This window comes from Drosophila gunungcola (assembly GCF_025200985.1).
Source record: "Drosophila gunungcola strain Sukarami chromosome 3L unlocalized genomic scaffold, Dgunungcola_SK_2 000002F, whole genome shotgun sequence".
Lineage (NCBI taxonomy): Eukaryota > Metazoa > Arthropoda > Insecta > Diptera > Drosophilidae > Drosophila > Drosophila gunungcola.
The window spans coordinates 7,659,305-7,679,508 of NW_026453178.1; the positions used below are offsets into that span (position 1 = coordinate 7,659,305).

General features: G+C 36.1%; 1 protein-coding gene and 1 non-coding gene across 5 annotated transcripts in view; one reads left to right on the forward strand and one right to left on the reverse strand.

Annotated features, from left to right (window-relative positions):
- The window catches only part of LOC128257924 (serine/threonine-protein kinase NLK), a 70,266-nt gene that overhangs the window by 13,150 nt on the left and 36,912 nt on the right, over positions 1 to 20,204 (reverse strand). The gene's annotated exons all lie outside the window — the stretch shown is intronic.
- Positions 12,322 to 12,394, forward strand: Trnaa-agc (transfer RNA alanine (anticodon AGC)). Its single transcript has one exon. It is a non-coding gene; the product is annotated as a tRNA-Ala (tRNA).

The window sequence follows — 20,204 nt, forward strand, 5'->3', positions numbered from 1 at the left end:
GAATATAATTTATAATTTTAGCATGTTCTTGAGAAAACTCTTCTGTTATTTAACCGGGCCCATGTTAATCTTCAAGTTCTTGTTCACCGCTCAAGTGTCGCATTATAAACAGACCTCGATGCGAAATTCTTTCCCCCTGGCATGAATGTCATTTTATACTCTCTGGCAGACAAAGCACAGTCAAAATCAGTCAGACTGGGAAAACAAACAAACATTCGATGGAGTTTAAAAGTTCGTTCAACTTTTCGCCTTGACAATGCCAGGAGATATTTTTCTTTTGTTTTGTCAACCCCTCAGCCGCCATCAGCAAAAATCACTTTTCTATTCGAGCCTGCAAAATGACGCCTAAAGTAGGCAAATGTGTATTGTCTAGCAATTGATAAACAACCACAGAGACATGGACACAAATTAGCAATACGAAAATGTGCGAAAAAAAAGGTCAAACAACCGACATATGGGGTTGAGGTTTGGGCGAAAAATTATGGAGAATAAATGAGGTTGATGGGGATGGGGATTCGAACACCGACGACACAGAGGCGTCGGGCCGGCTTATGGAAAACTTTTATGATGCCATTGGCCGGAGGCTCGGTGTTAGTCACCGTCCTGCCCTGTCCTGTCTGTCTGCACGACTCTTTCCAAGAAACTCTATTACACAGCTAAAAAGTATTATTAAATGTAGTACTGAACTATGTATTTTGTCATGAGATACCATTTTAAATGATAAACACAAATAATCTTATCGATAAATGTAAGCTTACAATTGTGACATGTGTTTTTTATATTATTGTATTAAAAGTCGATCAATAAAAACTTATACGAAATTTCAATTCTAAGACGTAACAAATTTAACCGAATCCAGGCAAACATCGAAATATTTATGTAAAAAAACCTTTACATTTTGATACTTATTACTTTTTGCAACATAATATTTTCTCTGTGTGCTCATTTTTCGACTGCCATGTCTGTGGTGAAAAATATTTTTGTTGTGGTCTTTGCTTACAATAGCCAAAAACTGCGCAGCATCTTTTGCTTCTCAAGTTACCAAAATATCTTCTTTTTTTTCTCTTTCTTTCTTTGGCTGCATGGAAATCTGCTTTTGCTGTGTGAATAGTAGAGGGCCGTAAATCTTTAAGCCCTGTTCGTTCGGCCGACGACATTTAAGCGTTCAAAATTATAGCAAATTGCTGCAGATTGAATTGGTTTGTGTGCGCGTTGCTCCATTGCTCTCTTTCTGCCTTTTCTTTCTGCGCCTGTGTGTGTGTTTTGTTTCTCATTGGATGAGTCAGCATCCAATTTGAGTGTAGCATACATTATGGCACTTTTCTTGCAGGCAGAAAACGATTTGCATGTCTGAGTTGTGAAAATGAATAAAAATCGTCTAGGCACAATGTCAGAAGTGTTAATGATAATGAGGAACGAAACGATTATGCTAAAATGCAAAACAACAAACGGAAAAAAGGCAGACAAATTACATTAACTGAATAAAGGAATAAAGTGATGTAATGGCATTACTTACATATATGAAAAGATATTTAAGCTCAAATACGTAGCAAAACGTTCCAAAATGTCTCAGAAAGAATAAAAATAGCATTATAATTGAAGGAATAACAGCAGGAAAACGAGACAAGATAAATTTGGGCCTCAGATTGGCGAGTGTCTTATTTAAGAAAGTATGGCATAATATATTGATATTGATCTTTTTTCTTTAAGTCTAGATCTCTCATCCGAAAACAATTTTCTTCGTAGTAAAGTTTAAAAAGAGCGCATCGTTGTGAGAAGAAGACACTCCCATTAATATTTTCTGGTCATCTATCAAAGTCGCCGGCGCACAGGAATCTCAAAATCAAGAATTCACTTTGTTTGCGATGAATTGGGTTAAAATCAAAAATGTTTACCGCCAGCACAGTGGAACCACAGAAAGCGAACCGATAAGACCACATACATGGACAAATAATACGAATGATGCGGAATGATAAAAGGGGGCAGACAGAGATGGCAAGAGACGGGGAGAAAGAGAGGGCATGATGATGATGGATGACAATATGCAGGCATGTCTGTTGTGCGAGGGAGGCGAGTGGGTTTGCCCGTCCCCCTCTGACCTTCGCCTTTGATTGAGCCCTTCAACTTCCCCTCCCCCTCCCCCCGCCCAACTAAATGTCCATTCCCCCTGGTTTTTCCTTTACATCATTGCTGCAATTTCTGATATTGTTTCGTTTCTTTTTCCCTTCTTTCAATGTCAGTTAATGGGAAATCATTTATCATGTGCGTGTCTTTCTCTAAGAGAATAAAGAAAACGAAGAACCAGTTGGGAAATTAGTCTTAAAGCAGGGCAACGGCAATGTATATTCGAAGCGAAACAAAAAGTGCCAGAACTAAATGATAATTACCCAAGACAACAAAACGCACTGAGATCAATAATTTATCATCTCTGACCCGAGGTCTGTCCTTCAATTTGTGCTGGTCGCCTTGTCTCCACTCAAGTTGAAAATTTGTTATAGTTTCCCTCAATCTGATTGATCGGAACCAACGAACTGAAGAATAAAAACCATCTTCAATTGTCTTGCTCCACTCCAGGTGTGTGTGTGTGTGTGTGCATTTCGTGTTCAAGTGCTCGGAATCGAATTAAAATAGGGTTATGGGTGGGGAAAAATGGGGGTCAAACTCTGGAGGAAAAAGCGGAGGAGCCGGAAGCACCAAAGGGTGGAAAACTTCAAATTGCCATTTCGATGTTCGCAAAGTTTTGCCGTTTCCTTATTTTATTTTTCCTATCTATCCCTTTTCGTTTTTTTTTCGTTATGCCGCAAACAAATTCAAATATCCCTTCAATTGACTCTTGGCCAGTTGGATATATCCTGTATGAAACCTATTTCCAAAAAGGAATTTAAGTTTTATCGTCGGGATTTGTTAAGGATATGCTTTTTGTCTTGAAAGAAGTTTCAATTTTTAATGGGTTTAGAAAACAGCTATTTCTTTTTCCACATATTTAAACGCTGTATTTAAAGGACACATAAAAACATTGTATTAGCAGTATTATATTAGTTTAAGAGTATTCCCCATTCGATGACTGCCTATGTCTAAATCCATTGCACATTCCTTTCGGATGCTTTAAGCAGCTTAAGCCGAAAAATAACTTTTCAATGACTTTTTGGGTTCGGACCTCGCCTGCGGGTCACATCTGCCTTAACTTTACATTATTATTTCATTCCTTATCCATTTTTTTTTTGGCATTCCTTGTATACTTACATATACTGTTTGTATTAAAAAAAAAAGATGTTTTGGACCCTTTTGAGAGGCGTTGTGCGAGCCATGGGCAAGCAGCACCAGTATCTTAGCACCCGGTCGCCCTCATCTGCTTGCATAATTTCATTTTTGATTTCTTCTGACACTTTGCACATGCTTTTTGAATAACTCATCACCTTGTGCACTCATCATCAAACATTCTTCGCTCAGCCACTCCCCCTTCGAACTCCTCTTAGTCTCCGCCTCAAAAGCTGATCCATCCAAGTGAGCATTTGTTGCCTTTGGGCCTTTAACATCCTGCTGCCGCTGTCGTCGTCGTCGTCGTCTGACTGCCTTTTTCTTCATCCCATTCTAGAATCACCCGTTCATTGAACCCTCGACATTCTGAGTCTCACTCTTCTTGGTCACGCTTACTCGATTCAAACCTTTTTTTTTAGGGAACTTTCATTGTGAAATGCGGAAATTAGTGTTTTTAATATTTTCTTTTTAAATCTGACACATCATTCAAAAATCGATATATTTTCAAAATCGGATCTATTTATTTCTATGTTTCTCACATTTTAATTCGTGTTTGTGATTTACCTTGAAAACGCGAATTAACTTTATCTGATTTGTGTGCTCACATTACGCTATTAAAGTCCTCAATTACTAATTGCAGTTTTGCTATAATTATAGTCCCATTATATATATGCCACATGTGCCAGCTGATGGGGGTGGTATTTCGCATTTCGAATTTGGCCTGTGTGTAAATTACTAATTTCTGTTGTCGTCCTGACATCGCTTTGATTGTCTCTGTCACACTCGCTTGCCCTGCGTCTGTCTGTCCCTCTCTTCCTGCTCTTTGTTTGCTCTGTGATGTGCTGAGCCATCCAATTGTTGAGCTTTTGCTGATGTTGGCATTTCGCAGTGTCCATTATTTTGGTCAGCCACCAGCAGAGAATAGAGAAGTGCAAAGTCATGCGGGTGTACATTGTACAGGTGACGAAAATGTTGGAAATCTTCTTTAATTAAATATGGTTCACAAACAATGTTTGCTCGTAATCAAACGTTACAGCTACTAGTTTGTAAATTTGGGTCACTATCTTTTGATTGTGTTTTGTTGTTCTTAAGGTGTTCTTGATAACCATATTAACTATTAACATTTTAAAAAGGAAAATCACATCAAACATGTTCCTTGAATTGTTTGTTTTGAGAAATATATTTTGAAAATTAGTAATGCTTCAAGTTCCTTATGAGTTTTATAGTAGTTTTTCAGACTTCAACATTGAAAATTGTTAACTAGATTTATTTAAATTTAATCACATTCTCAATGTGTGATTAAATTTAACTAAAGTTATATAAACTTATATATTAAAGAAATTCTAACGTTTCTTTATATTTAAAACATATTATGATTTATTTGCCACCTTTGGTCGCCTGTACCACATAGATGCGTCATGTTTAGGCCAAGTTTTCCAATGACGCCACCCACGGAAACTAATTCGCATGATTCAACCATTTCACACTGTTATAATTATGGCAATGTATGCCAATACCAGCAGGGAATTCTAATGCTCACTCGCTCGTATTGCTATTTCTGTCTCCCTGTGAATGCGCAACATTAATTGCAACATTTTCGCTGTTGTTAATTGACTAATAACTTTGGGGTTTATTCCCCAGGGAGTGGGCGAAAAATAAGGGGAAAGTCGGAGAGAGAGAGAGAGAGAGTTGGGTAAAATACACACACACTCGAACTAAACCAATTAGGCTTAATTGAATTTGATTATATAAATAAAACAGCGAGTATTCACATACTACATGGAACAGCTTTAAAAACTCAATTTGAAACTAGACTAGCTGTTGGCAAATATCTATGGAAAAGCTGGGAAAACCCAATCTCCGTCTTTCCGCCCCATCTCCTGTCTTCCTCTCCGCCCACTTCCTGTCTCTTTTACGCCCTTTCCCTCATTTCGTCGTTGTCGTCGTCGTCTGCTTCAATTTATGCGCGTAATCAATTTTACAAATGGCCTGCAGGCAAAGGCAGGTGGTAGGCGTGCAATTTTCCGGCCGGAGAGCGAAAGAGAGAAATAAATTTATGCAATTTAGAATTTTTCGAGGGAGGGAAAGTCTGCTAGTATGTGCAGTCAATGACTTTTACAGCCGAACGACGCTAAAATCAATTAAAATCCATTTTGATTGCATACTTTACTCGAATCCGGTCCACTATAATTTCTTCTTCGATACACAAAAACTCTCGGAGTCTCGCACTTAAGTATACTATGAAAAATGGGGACACATTAAAAATGTTTCCAAGGCAAAAGCAAAACAATAGAGTCATTGTCAATGTCGTTAGCTCGATTGCCGCTTTTCCTTGTTGCCTCTGAGTTCTTGGCCATATTTCACTTTAATGCCAAAGAAAATGCTGCTGCTGCTGCGACTTTTGGTTCGGAATGAAAAATGACAAGAGCCCAACAACAAAGTGCCAAATTGCCAAAGACATTAAATGAAATATTTACGTATATATACTGAATGTTAGACGGAGGTTTTGGCCCGGCGCTGTCATAATTTTATAATATTCTGTGTAATTGTTTTGGGAAAAGTGAAAATGTTTGACATAAATTTATGCCTTCATTTTTAACAGCATGAGAAATGAACCATGCGAAAAGTGTTGACCCAATCGATGGGGGCATACTAATATTACTTATCCGGCTTTAAACTTCAATAAGTTCTTCTTTCTTATTATTCCTTTAAATTGCTTACCTAAAAAGAGAAGAGAAAACGTAGAAAAAATTAGTCAAGTTATGAAAATTGTAAAAATACTTAATTATATAAAATGGTTTGATTCTTTATTTAAAGATAAATAATTCATTTTTTTTTAAGCGTTTTAGGCATTAGACAAAGAGACACCACCTTGCCATATCCTTTGGTTGAAATAGTTACAATATTAGTTTTGTCCCATGTTGCATAAATTATTTTTTGTTAAGCCTTAAACTTTAAGGCTTAAAGAGATTTCTAGTATTTATTCAGAGGTCATGGCAATGTCGCGAAATGCCACTAAGTAAAGTCGATCTTGTCGCTACCAATTATGTAAAAATCTGTTGGAAATTTAAATTTTATGTTGGCTTTTCCGCGAGGGCATCGAGTGGGGGCCCTTTTCCAGCCAGATTGATTATGACACTTTCTCCAGCCACATTTTCCAGCTTCTGACGCAAATGCGCCTCAACATATGCATCGAGTGTTTTATGTAATGGAAAATTACCAATGTGCCAGAGACAAACAAAAAGCGAACCAAATCGGCGCCAGATAGAAGAAACAAGTTTGTAGCTCGTGCATTTGACACATGCCAAAATGAGGGGTATAAACTTTCGTCGCCACCCTCGGGTGGGTGGATATAAAAATAATGATGATGATGATGACGATGATGTGCCCTTGAATCAGCAACCGAAATGTTGAAAGCGCGCGTGGGCACCCAAGCAAAATCGTTTCATTTCATTTCATTTCGTTACGTTACGTTTTTGTGCGAATTTGTCCGCAAACAATGAAGCGATGTGGCTCTGTTCTGCTCCTGAAATGCCCCAAAAATAGCCAAAGGACAAAGCCCAGAGGCAAATGATGCGGCCCGTCACCGCAGCACCAGCTGCCACGCCCACAACTTCTCTACATTTGGGTTGATTAGGCTGCTAATGGGTAACAGTGGGCGGATATGGTATCGCAGGACAAGGCAAGATTGTTGGGGATAGAATTTAAGAAATTTGTTGAAGTGATACAAAAGTTTTAAAAATTAGCAATCTTTTTGCTTTTGTAAAACGTTAGAGTCATTGAAAATAACAAGGCTATTCTAAAAGCTATCAAACTTCTAAGAATTTGATTTAAAACTACTCTCATTGCATTAATATTCCTTTGTGCTAAGATCTGGCCAACCAAAAATATTTCTAGGGTAATCCCAATGTCCGGTTATCATTTCGACTTAATGTATTCCCTTTTTCTTTTGTTGTCGCTTCATACTTAAGACCGTCATCAGCATTTCTCATGGATTTACCACCCAGTAATTTTGCATGCTCGAGCGATTTCTTGTTGTGCTTCGCATGTTTAATTTAGACCGACTCCTCTTTCTCTATCACCATTTCTCTGATTCTACATAAAACCCACAGCTTCCTGGCTCTTCAAACACTTGCATGTTTGGGCCTGCCCGTGGGGCCAAGGCAAAAAAGGATAGTCGTCCTCCGACCATTTGGTTATCCCGACTGGGCTCATGATTATGCTCCACTGTTGGCTGACCGCCCGAGGGGGTCTTCGGGTTACTTTTAAATTAATTATGCGCTTAATTGTCTAATTATTGCCCAGCAACAAAAAAAAAGGACAAACGAGGAGGAGAGAGCAAAACAGTGGAAATAGTTTGCCTCGGGAATTCGTATTGTTCATTTTGCTGCCCGCCCGAGTGAGGGATTACTAGGAAAAAAGGTATTTTTTTGAAAGCTTAACGAGATGGTTCTCCGTATAATTAATAAGTGTTTAGCTTATCATTTGCTTATGTAACAGATCCTTCTATAAATTTCATTAAAACATAACAACCATGAAAAATATTATCACCTTGCACCTCCCTCCTTTTAATATCTGATTAGGGAAAGCCACCAAATAGCCACATAAATTTATAACTCATCCAAATCCTCTTTAGACTTTTATCCTTTCAACATCAATCAAAGAAAATGTACCGGAATAAGTTGAGATTCTTTGTTTATGCCATCATTTTAGGCTATTTCCGTTTTACACCTGGCTGCGCTTTAAAGCCAATTCATTTGCGTTTTTCACCCCTGCGACAACCCTTTTTTTCTTTTTTCTTTCAGAAACTCGCATGAAAGTTGGGCAAAATATTTTCCAAAGAAAAGTTCAAGGTGATGCCGTTTATTCTTTTTATGCTTGGCAGGAAAATGTATGAATTTCCTTTTCACAACCGACCACTCATTAAAGAGGGTGAACAAAAAAATAAAAGATGCAAACCAAAAAAAAAAAAAAACAAATATGTATAAGAATAATAGAAAAAATTCTTGTGGCGTCTGTGAATAATTTGTTAAAATTAAGCCCTGCCCAAGGGCGTGGCCAACACTCACTAATGATATATACCGTTGCAACTGTGGGTGGTTTTCGCGGGTGGTGAATGAGCCTTGCCGTGGGTGACATAAAAATATTATAAATGTAAATGGCGAACGTCGTCGTCTCTGTTGTCGAGCACATTTCTCATGTGAGCGAAGCAAAACAAAGGAAAACTCTTGGCCAGGTTGGGGGAGTTGGCAATGTGTACTGTGTAGTTACTCCAAGGATGGCAGACAAAACGTCGCCGTGCCGTAAAAAATTACAAGTATGGAAACACTTGATTTATGCAAAACGGGTCCCAAAAAAATTATGTATTTTAGTGTGCGTCATTTAAAAAGTAGTTTAAAAAAATGCTTTTAAATGTTTAAAATATGAACAAAAGCAATTCTTTCTCTTTATAATTTTAAATATTTATTTATAAATTTTTAAAAATTGGTGAGTGTTTTACTCAAAAACTGTTTAAAGTATTTCGAATATAACTCGTTAAAAACTCCAAGTTCGAATATGCAATTTATAAATTTATAAATTTTCATTTACAAAACACATATACCCATTAAAAGCAACATTTTATACCCTATCAAAGCACGGCTCAAATTCAATATTCCCTTTACCATTTTTTCTTTCTTTTATAAAAAGTATACAAAAAGTAGCCGACTTTTGCGCGTCATAAGCTTGTGTGGGTACGTTGGTGCGTGCGTGTGTGTGTGCGTTTCAGGTGGAGCGTGTGCCATAAGCATGACAAGCTGTCACTGTTTTTTGTGCCACGTCCTTGTTTTGTGCCTCCTGCTCCCCCCACTCTTTTTGATCCTTTCTCTCATGATTCTCTCATGACTTTATTCCTCTCAACAAGTTGCCCATACGCCACGTTGTACTAATACGTTAATAGCTCCTCTCGCGCGTTCTTTTTTTTTTTTCCTTTCCTTCACTTTTTACCCTTGACAAATTGGAAAAAAAGCACCGAAATAAAATAGGATTTTGTACGTGCCAGAGAAAGTTATAACAATGGAAGAAGAAAGGTTCAAGTGAGTAACAAAATCTATGGCATGAAATTGCTGAAGGCATGGAAAGTGCTGGTGTGGGGTGGAAAAATCGAGGCCAAGAAGGCTGGTTATAATCTAATGATTTTCCCAAGCAGGCAAACGACAGCTCAAGGTCCTAAATTCCTTTGTTGGGACTCTCCTCTCAGCATCCTTTACCCTAATCCAACCCTATCATTGATGGGCGACGCTCTAATAAATTTCAATACTCGACGGACAAACAATGCCACAACGATTTGAATGAAGTTGCCACTTTATCGTGAGGCGCACACATCAGCAATGGCCTATAAAGCCTATTTTCCTAACAGAAAACCATAAGGACTTCGGGCTGAAAGGCTGTTCGCTGTTGATAAGCCACGTTACGATTTATCCTTTATCCTTTAAATTGAGGTAGGTCTTACGTAACCCGTTACAGCATAGCCCTCTTCTCTCTCTCTCTATTATTTGTATCTTTTATCAATAATTTATTAAACACTTTTCATATTTATGACAGACACGCGTGCAAATGTGAGTATTTATAACGAAAAATATTGTTCAACGTGCTTGGCTTTAATCTTCTTACTCCTTCGCTGCTCAAAATCAATTCAACCATTAATCAATGCCGTGATATACTACATTAGAAGCAAAGCACGCCCGTTTTTGGATTTTATTGTAAACTTAACACGCTCAGAGCGTTGTCCTGATGGACAAATGATGACCATTTAATGGTAATCGCCAGAGATAATAATGTCCCTGCTACGAAAAGAGCAAGTAAAGCAAAAATCAACTAAAAGAGGATGAGGATATTTAAAATAAGTTAAGCCAACAAAAAAAGTTTGCTTATTAAATATTCATAGGGCAACCCACATTCCTCTCTTACTCTGTATTTTTGTTTTATATTTTGTTGTTTGTTTTCAAATTGCCGGCAAACATTGAATGTCCTTTTTGTATATATATAAGTTACAATGAAATTTTAATTTGTTAAATGTTAATTCCACTTAAATTTATTTATATTATCTAGGATATTCCTGTAAAAAAATTAAAATCCATTCTTTTAATTTTGTTATAGTTATACTCTAATTATAATATTAATTACAATTTTTACCGCTTATTGAAAAATGTACCTAATTATTTCGACTAAGAAACCTTTAAGTAGTATTGAATTTTAGGTGTTTTTATAGTATTTTCTTTACTGTTTTACATTTGTAGAAACGCGTTTCCTGTAAACTGACCCGTTTCTCTGACCATTCCACTCACCCTATTAACCCCGGAACTGACCTTATTACACATATTTGTTACCCTAAAAATATATACAGTTTTTCGCTCATTTCTCCATTGCTGCCGATGACATTTATTCTGGCACGCGATGTCAATTAGCATTCCCAGTTGATATATGGCTGATAGGCGGAAAACAGAGTAGGAAAAATGCGGAGTCGTGCGAACTCAGAGAGTTGGAATTCTGTGAAACATGTGAGAAATATTTCCTATTTACTTTTGCATTTACTGGTGTTGCACCACCGCCACCACCTGCATGACATGTCCAAAAGTCGGAAAATTTACGCGCCCAGTAATTGACAAAGGCTTGTGGGTTGCAAATGTCGAGACATTTGGTGGGGCGCCAGTTGGGACTACTGTGCGTATGTGTAATATGAGCCACAAGGGGAACACAGGAAAATGGGAACAGGAGCGATAGACCACAAATCTTAAATGTCAAATGGCTTGAGTGACATTTGTATTGATTAGTAAATGCGATTAATCATGACTTTTGTGTATGCGGTGTGTGCTGGGAGTAGCATGTGGCATTCAAGGCACAAAAAATAATACTTCACAAGATAAATCTCCCAATTCGATCCCCTGTAATTCATTTAATTCGGTCACATCTGTTGTTACCTTAATCAAGCAAATGTTTTCATCAATAACCGCATAAAGCCAATTTGCCTTTGGGACGTTAATTTACAGGCCTTATTCCTAAGAATAAACAACCAGAAAAATTTATTGAAGATCCATGCGATGGTTTTGAGGAATGAAGCTCAAAAGTATTCATAATCACCCTGATTGAGGACTTTGAGTTAAATTTTTTAGAACAGTATCGTAAACAAATCTTTCTTTGTACTGAGTGAACACTGTAACAAGCTGCCTGCTGTTGTTCTTTATTATTTTTCTTTCCCAACGCCTTCTTGATTATCACTCGATAATGACGTCAGAGTGACCCATATAAAGCCGAAAGACTAAAAAGTTTCATTCCAGTATTGAAAGTAAATGTCCAACAGCTGCTGCAAATAGTTAACTCACTCACAACACAGCTGCAGGCAGTGGGAAAGAGAAAGTAGTAGAAAGAAAGAAAGGGAGATAACATGAAAAAGAGATGAAATCATATGGAGAAAGAGAGACGGCAGTAACCAAAACACGTTCGACACGTTCAGCGATACTGAAACTAAACATGCTGTGACCCAAATTCGCTCAACAAATATTATAATAGGTCCCAACTCATCTTCAAAGCCATTTCACCATCTCTTTTCATTTTCCGGCGCTTGGCTGCTACCTAATTAGCCTGTAATTGAGCACTTTCCAAATGACGCAATAAATTTCCTTTTCATTTTTTTGTTTGGTAATTAATTAGCTAATCATAAATGTAAGAAGAGACTTAAGCATAACTAATCAATTCGAGTTTGTAGAGCGGCATCACATTGAGATAAGAAGCAACTGAGGGTTCTTTAAAGATTGAGATTAAGAGCGCTTAAAAAGCGTTGAAGATAAAAAAAGGGGGAGAGTAAAAAACGCTTAAAAGTGTCAAGTTCAAAATGCTTTTGTCAGTACTTTATCAGCTGACTGAGCATTTCATACTTATTTATAGATAAGCCCCACCAACAAAACTACGAAAATTAAATCAAAAGCAATCGGACCGATCGCCGCAACAACAACTATTTATATTTCTTTTGCCCACGCAATAGTTTTCGTTTGCTTGGCATTCGGTCTGGCACGTGTGCCGTTATATGGGGATGTAGCTCAGATGGTAGAGCGCTCGCTTAGCATGTGAGAGGTACGGGGATCGATGCCCCGCATCTCCAGTTAATAACTTTTTTTCTTCTAGCTTTTATTATGTTTTATAATTTGTTATAATAACTTAACAAAGTTAGCTTATAACAAAATTCATTGAATCTACAAATTATTATTCCTTATTGTATTATAAAATGTAAAAAAAAAAAAAAAAAATATTCAGTTATTAATAATTTATCAATTAAAAATGTATAACATCTTTGATATCTCAGTATTATAAATAATTTTAAACGTTGCTGCATTCATCAATTTAAATTACTGTTATATTTTTTTTTGTGTTTAATTATTTGGAGTAAATCCATTTATTCTGTATTATTTTTAAAGGCTTTTCTGTGAATTCAAAAAATTGCATTTCACTTCAGAATTCTTAGTTATCCCAGCTCTTGAGTCAAGGACAAAAAGTCGGAATTAAATAAAAATTGAACGGAAAAATATGTTGAGATAAAAAGCACTGAAAAAAGCAAAGGAAAAAGGGAAAATCACGAATGCGTCATAAAAACTTTGCACATCAATGCGCAGCGTTGAGAAGGGCGATGGGGGGCGTGGCTGGCGGAAAGATAGCGAATGGGGGCCATCAGCAGCCACTTTTGAGCCAAGCATCTAGCCAACAAAGTCCTGGTCAAAAAAAAATGATATACAGTTGCGGTTAACATAATAGCATTGAAAATTCAAGATGTCTTACACAGTTACCACACACATTTGTTTGCTTATATACATTTATTTTAGGCACAAAAATAACTTAATTGATAAAAACAATACGCTGGCAAAACTAAGTCAAAAGTTAAGTAAAATTATTTAAAAAAAAAATCTATATTATGTTTTACATATTTTTTTGTAAATCTATAATTTCGACTGCATCTGTATATGGTACTTACGTTGTATAAATAAAAAACATTTCGCTCCTGCTGTTTGTTGGGGCCAAGATGCGAGCGAAGGCACTTGAAAATCCAGCAAAAAGTGTGCAATAAGAGGAGGTGAAGTTTGGTGGGCTTGGCTCTGAAGGGTAACTGACCAAATGGTTTGGGTCAGGCCGGAGAACGTTTTTATTGCAATTTCTGCCGGCCAGGCCAGGCCATGCCAGTCGCTATATATGCGTGCTACATAGCCGGCAGCCTCATTTGTTGATGGATTAGTCAAAGAGCAGCCACAGGGGAAACGTGGGGGGAAAGCGGGAGGATGGGCTGGCTGCGGAGCAGCAGGAGCATTTCCTCATTTGCCTGTGGCAATGCAATTTAACTGCTGCAGTTTGCGGCTCCTGCAGTGCATTTCATCCCCAACGAGCAAGGGAGACGCAAAACAACGAGCCTGGCCACATTTTTGCTGCTCATTTTGGCATCATTAAAGCCTTCAGTTACGGCATTTTTCTCCTGCCTTTTTGTCCCCTCTTCCTGGCACGCACAGCGCAAAATTTTGATTGATGATTGAATGCAACAGCAGCAGCAACTACAACATCTGATGAGCAACAGCTGCTTAATGATTGAGCGAAAGACGAAAAGGAAGCCAACTTAAAATTGTGGTAAAACGTCTTGAAACACACTTTAAGCGGATTATATATATGGTATACTTAAACTTCAAGCGAGACTGAGTCATGCTTTTTTTTTTGGCAACATGTCTCAAAATAACTAAAACAGTTGATACAAGAAAAAAGTAAATTAGGTCATCTAGAAAAAAAATACGCAATTAAATACACAATTTAATTAACAACTTTTTAAGCTACACAGAAAAATATGTATAATACGCTTTAATCAATTTAAATATGAATACGGTCATGCCTATTATATTGAGAAATTCAAATATTAAACATTACATAAAATATACATTTTAAAACGATATCAATGCTGCAAGAAGCGTTTAAAAAATGTTCATATTTAAAATTCATACTGAAAAAATTTAAACAATACAGCCCTTCGGGCGCAGCAATACACGCATTCATTTTCATACTTTTTTAGGTATTTCTTATTTTGGTCCATGCCAGGGGCATTGTTTTGATGTAATTTTTTCTGCAGAAAATATTTATATTCCAAGTGAATTTCGTTGTGTTAGGCAGCATTTAACCTAGAGGCATTTTCTTATTTGCAAAGGCATCACAAATATTTGAGCATTTATTAAAAAACTTAAACAAAACACAAAGGTTTTATTTAATTTTTCTTAATTTGGTTACTATGCAAAAAAATGTTGGTTTGTTTTGAAAAGACAATGCCTTGCCGATAGCTTTTAATAGTCTTTTAATAATTCTCATATGGTCATCTTGCTGCACTTTCCCTGCCAGAATTATTTTAATTATTTGCTGACTTTAATACTTTGGGATACCTTTGTTGGGCTTAATGCGTATTTATTTCGTTTTCTCTTTGGCATTGTCATTCATTTGGCATAAAATTTGAATGAATTTTTAATGGTAATTTATATTTGTTATTTTATATTTATTCGGTTTAAAATAAATTGTTTTTGCCTTGCAGCTTTAAACTGCAATATTGCACTTTGGCTCGACCATTGATGTGGCAATTTTTGTGTAACTTTTCTTTTGGGTTTTACTATAAAAAAAAATTAGGCATTTTAACAACCAAATTGTTGCCTTTTGTGGTTGTTGTTTGGCAACACAACACAAAATTTGGTAATCGGTTTAGGCTGCAAGCAGGCAACTGCATTTCGAAGCGATTTAAATATTTAATTAAAACATCTTTAATAGTGTGTGTGGGTTTCTTGGTGAAGAAAAAATCCGTATTAGCATATGGTTTAAGCAAACATTTGTTCGACAAATGTTTCCTATTTCTACACAAACAAAAAAGTAACATGGCTTGATAAATCACGCGTTTTGGGCGTTATATGGCTCTGAGTCAGCTCAATTTGCAGCATACACAATATTACCGCATTCCTTTTAACCTTTTGAACCTGGCGATTTCAGCTTATTATATAAAAGTCAAAATTTAAACATAAATATTCTCCAGTGAAATATTTAAATTTCAAATTATAAATATACATAGAGGCACCATTAGATTTGCCAGTTTTCCATTTAAGTTTCTCACATAAATTGCAATTAAATCCAGCTGTCCTATTCGAAACTCAGTTTCGTCGTCCATGAGCTCATCGATGCCTTAATAATAACTTATCCGTAAATCAATAACAGAGAATGTAAAATAAACTTGCTTTCTTATCTCTAACCCTTTAAGTGCCATCAATTTTACCAAAATGTTGTTGTTGCATTAATCTCTATAAAAAAATAGTCATAGTGGCAGTTGAATATTTTCCCACACCAAAAAACTGGAAAATAATGTCACAACAAAATCTGCGAAAAAAAGAGGAAGAGTCGAGCGGCAGACACAAAACATGTTTAAAAATGCATAAATTAAAGAGGGCGTATAAAAAAAAAACAATGAAAAAGCGGCAGCAAAGCCAAATGCAAATCAGCATTGAGGCCAAAGCGAAAAAAAGGAGGGCAGCCATGGGAGCTAGTGGGCGTGTTAATTACGCACACTGGGACACAGTGCTTCCAAGAAGTTCTGATACAAGCGACAAATTCTCTCTTGAATTATCTGTTAAATTGGAGCTAATTTAGAATGTTTTTAATTTAGAATGTTTTTGAAACTGTTTTAATAATGTTAAATTAAATTTAACTAAAAAAATTTTTAAAATATAATCTTTTTATAAAAATTGTTCAATCAGTTAAAAAAAAATCACTGTAAATCGATGGTTCAAAAAATTATCTAAATAGAGTAGCTAAATTTGGCACAAAATTCAAAAAATGCTTTTTACATATAACATTACTTGAGGCTAGTGTACATTAGCATAAAAAATAGCACAAATCCGCAAATCCCTCGAATTGTTGTTGTTTTTCATTTGGGCCCAGCTTACGTTCACAGGTATAAAGTTAAAAATCCAGGTGCGTATTTGGAAATGCATTGACAGGCGGAAATGTAAAGCAAAACACAAAATGCAAATACAAAAAGTCAACGAAGCACAAAAGCAGAAAAAAAAACCTCAAACAGCTGATGATGACGATTCAAAAGGCAGCGCGCTGCTTTTGTGTGGTTTAATGACCTTGCCCAAGTGGCTTCTCGCTCACACTCGATGTCAAAAAGGGGCGCTGAATGGGAATGGGGGCTTTGGTATGTGCTCCCCTGCCAAGCTGACGCCATGTGGTCGCTAATGCGGGAGGGAGAGGGAACACGAGTGGGAATGAGACAACGTTCGTGCCTAATTTTAATTTTATGCACACTTCGCACGCCTCACACTCCCGGTCCCTCCGCTTCCCCCCCTTTCGCCCGAATAAAGCCCTGTCTCTCTCCCTCGCTCGTGTTATTGGCAGAATACAGCGAATTTTATTTTTAAACTATTAAAAACCGTTTCGACAAGAGAATTGTGTCAAGTGTAAATTGAAAACGTTGTTGGCCGCCTTCTTTATTTAAAGATATGATAAAATTAAATACAAATAAAAACCAAAAAAAAAAATGGTATGTGGGCGTGAACTCTGATCCTCTTGTTTTTCATGTCCTTTATAGAAAAGCATAAAACTCCCATCAAATTCAGACCATAAAAATAAGCTAATATAAAAATCGTTAGGTCATGGAGAGCAGAACTTGCCATGTTATTAGAAATATATATGTTTTTAGGCATTATGCCTACTTAAGACAGTCACAATTTATGACCCTAAAAACACACACAGTCCTATGGGAAAGTCAATGACATGTGAGGGGCTGGCAGGTGGAAAGTATTATCTTTGGGGGTGGGAAACGGCTTGAAATGAAAGGAAAGGCAATGAAATGGCACTGGCGAAATGAATGGAAAATGTGACGCTGAAAGTAGATTCATTATGTGGCAACAACAATTTGAAGAGGAAACTTGGCGATAGCAAGGTCTTTACTAATTATGTTGCAAGAAAAACAGATTAAGAGCTCAAGAATGGTAGTATAACATGAAAAGCAAACTTGTGCACAGATTCAAAAAGAACAAATAATTCAAACGAATAATAGTATATATAGGGATGTCGACGACAATAATAGATTATGGGAATAAAAAAAGATTAATAGACCGGAAGCATACATAGAAATAAATGGAGTACAATATAAATGTTTATTTTACAAAACAAATCTTTAAATGGTTATATTTGGTAATATGATTTCTAGACCAAACTGCTCTGCATACAAATTTGAAGCACAAATGATTAAAAAATCCCAATTAGAAACGCTTATTCTTTCTCATTATACAATGTTATCAAATGAAAATATTTTAGACTCTTGGGCAATTCCTTGAAATTCAATAAAGTTTAATCACTGCCAATTCCTGAGGCAATTATCCCAGACATTCAACCTTATCCTCATTATAATCTTTAGTGATTATTGTGATCAGCATATAAAATAACAAATCGACTCACATTTCTTTTTAGTAGTTTTATTTATTCCCAGCTTTTTATTTTCCCTATCTTATCACCAGCACAAAGTTACGTTTGTTTAATTCACTTCCCAATCGGTATCTAGGGCACACAAACAATTGACTGACATACAGCAATACGTTTATTTGTCCAACGAATGTCGAGTGACTAATTTCATTTTGATTATTTTGTGTCTAGTGTGGATGAAGAAGTTTCAGAGCAATGAACTTTGTTTTTGTTCTCTATCATTTGGTCTTATCTCTAAAAAATGGGGGAAAAATCTAGAAAAGTGCTGCTAATGGCTTTTCAGGAGGCGGGGTGTCAATTTGTGTAGAGTAAGGGAATTTGGATAAATAAATTCGAGAACTCATTCAAAGTCATAAATCTGTGGAAAATCAAAGCAATAATAAAACAAAGAATTCCGTCAATGGTCATAAAAATGAAAATAGTTTTTTTAAGGGGTCTAAAATTTTACAGTAGGATTTCTGTTTGTTAGGTTTTCTTTTTTTTTTAACTGCATAGAAATTGAGTTTTAAAAAGTTTCTTAAGAAAGAAAAATTAAATAAAACTAAAGAAAAAATGCTAATTTAATAAGGAATACCAAGAAGCATAAAAGACAAACAACAAGTTTTTCATATTTATTTTTAGTAGGTTAGGGGCGTGTTGTACCAACCCCCAATAAAACAGAAAAAATAAGCAGTTGCAGTGGGAAACAAAATCAAAAATTGTGAGATAGCAACCTTGACAAAGGCATCTGCAGCAGAAATGACAAAAAACGCGCTAAATTACAACGTCGACGTTGACAGAGTTCTTTTTTTTACGTCTCTTCACGTGGCTTTTTGTCTTCTGCATTTCCCAGGGCTGCTTTTGTCACTTATTACTTTTTTCGTGTTTGTTACATTCTTTTTCTTCCTTTGTTGTCGTCATCTGCCCATCATATTCTCGTACCCAGCCATGACACAAAATGTGTTCTTGGGTTCCTAGCCTTTATTTTTTATTTTTCTACTATTATTACTTAATTTTTTTTAGGATTCTATTGTAAAACCATTTCTAGATTTACAAAGTACAAAATATTTAATAACATTGAATTATCGAAGACCATTTAACAAAACAAGGTAATTTGGTTGCCTAAAAGGGTTTAAAAACTTTCCACACCGATCAATAATTACCCCCAGCTGTTTTTATTCTCACACGAATAAATTTATATGGACTGACTGGACTCCTCCCACGTGAAAACTCGTTCCACCGAAACTTTTCAATTGAAATTTTCCTGTTGAGCCCAAAAATAAACTTACCAACACCGCCCAGACGGAGGAAGGAAAAGAGCGACAGATAACACGTATTTTAGCTTACCTGCAAAGAAAATAAAGAAGGGGAAAATTAATCAATAAATATATATCTTTTATGGACGTATACCAAAGTTGAGTTAAGTAAAGCCGACAACATTTTCAACATTTTATTTGGCAGCAAATCATTTTGCAAGTGTCATAAATAATTCCCATACTCGATTCGAGCCAAGAGTCGAGAGACTTTTGAGACTATCTTAAAGACTGCGACAGACAAGTGCAGGTTGGTTCATAATTTATGCAACTATATTTCAATTTCTTTTTTTTTTTTTGTCTTTTACGTTGTGGTGTATAAGTGAAACCAGTTCTTCAAAAAGGAGTCGATTAAATGTTGAAAACTATGTGAGCCGTAAACTTTAGAAATAATTTGTAGGTGTTTTACAAGCTCCAAAAATAGAAAAATTTTAAGGTTTGTTTAATATTCCAATATGTTTTAGTTTAATTTTGAAGTCTATCAAAGTTGTCACAACACGGTGACAATTTTTCCCAGTCCAGTAGAGTGTAAAATTAAGTTATCCACTCCCACACACATGTTAATATGGCAAAAATCATTAAATAAGTCGCGGAAAGCAATCAAGTGGCAGCTAACAAATAAAGTGCATTTACCAAATCAACTTTTCAGCTACAATGGTGACAATAAAAATGAATTAAGTGAATTAAGAAATCGATAGAAGAGAAGTGCTTCATTTTCGTTTCGTACAAGCGCATTGCTTTTCACATATCTGAGGAATTAAGTTGATTAATTGCAAATTAGATGTTTGGAGATCAATGGACAATAATCAAATTGATTGCAATTTGCATGCTGAATGCCCAACTAATTAAGCTTCAATTTTACTCAATTTGATTGGATTTCATCGCAGGCATAACAACAAACAAATCGAAAGGTAGATTGACCCCGAACAAACATCAACAGCCCGCAATCAAATTTATTGCTGTTGTTGACCGTTGATAAGTTTTGATTAGTTCATGTGAAAATTTCCCAGGCTTTAAGCCATAACACCAGCCAGAGATTATTATCTGCTTGTGATTTAACACGTTTTTCATGGGTTGAAATTTTCACTTTAACCAATCATTGTTTATATTTATTTAAGAAATTATCACGGTAAATGA